Here is a 1,428-nt window from a genome sequence, read left to right as displayed (position 1 = left end):
GGGGGGGGGGGGGGGCTTATCTGTACAGAAGCCCAGAGAGGACACGCTGTGATCTGCAGATAAGGGATTTATGTTGTTGTGTCAGAATCAGCTGGTTGTCTGAGGGAAACACAAACGGATCAGCTGAGAACCTGTCAGTTCATCCTGCCACTGAGATAAGAAGACTGATGGACCGAGGGTCCGGTCCTGATGGACCCGAGGCCCAGAGGCCCTGAGGATCCGGACCTGAAGGACCCGAGGCCCCGGGCCTGATGGACCCGAGGCCCCTGGCCTGAAGGACCTGAGGCCCCGAGGATCCGGGCCTGAAGGACCCGAGGGTCCAGTCCTGATGGACCTGAGACTCTGGTCCTGAAGGGACCGAGGCTCCGGTCCTGATGGACCTGAGGGTTCGGGCCTAACAGACCAGAACCTTTTTTGGGTCCTAACTTGAACTCCACCCCCTGCTGCTGGGCGTAAACGAGCAGCTAAAGCAGCTAAAGCAGCTAAAGCTAACGCAGCTCCGGGTATTTTCCTATAAAAACCCTGTTTCCTGTCAGCGTTGCTCCATTTGTGCTTCACTTCCTGTCTGCAGTGAGCTGCCAGGTTACACCAATTAATTCATCACTGGTTTCTACTGAGAAGCTGCTGTTTAAAGACTAAAACACATTTATATTTATTTATATTGAACAAACCTCATCTAACTCACTGGAAGTTTGTGTTAGTTGAACCTACGTGTAAGAAGAGTAAATAAATCTGTTTCTTGTTGTGATGTTTATATAAACTCAGATAATCAAAGAATTAATTCAGTTTGTGTGAATAAAACAATCATCAGAGGGAAATGATGAAGTTAGTTGCCACAGAAGCTCTTTCTCACCATCATTTACACATGAAGTATATCCAGGTAAATACAGCTTTATACAGGTAAGAAGTTCAACTACAGGCTCTACAGAGTGAAGCATTGTGGGAGATTGAGTTCTCAGCTGGTCTCTTTAGTTGAAGCTAGCAGCTTTTCCCTCAGAACTGGACTCTGATTAGATTTAAACCCCAGAATATTTCTGAGATGTTTTAAACCAGACGTCCTTGTTCTGAGCATTAGAGGAAATAAATGAATAAATGATTCAAACTGTCAGCCTTACAAAGGTAAGAGACATGTTCTTTTAGGGAAATGATGAGGATCATTTCCAGGAAGTTAGAAAGGACTCTTCCTGTTTTACAGATAAATCAAATCTAACATGTGAGCTGGTAATAATAAAAATAAATCTGGTTTTTAAAAGAGCTAAACAATCATATATCCACTTCCTGTTAGTATCTGTAGTTTTTACCCCTCAGGTCACACATGTACTTCCTGTTAGCGTCTGTAGTTTTTACCCCTCAGGTCACACATGTACTTCCTGTTAGTGTCTGTAGTTTTTACCCCTCAGGTCATACATGTACTTCCTGTTAGTGTCT

Source organism: Kryptolebias marmoratus, linkage group LG2 (assembly GCF_001649575.2).
Source record: "Kryptolebias marmoratus isolate JLee-2015 linkage group LG2, ASM164957v2, whole genome shotgun sequence".
In the NCBI taxonomy this organism is placed as follows: Eukaryota; Metazoa; Chordata; class Actinopteri; order Cyprinodontiformes; family Rivulidae; genus Kryptolebias; species Kryptolebias marmoratus.
This window is presented reverse-complemented; position numbering follows the sequence as displayed.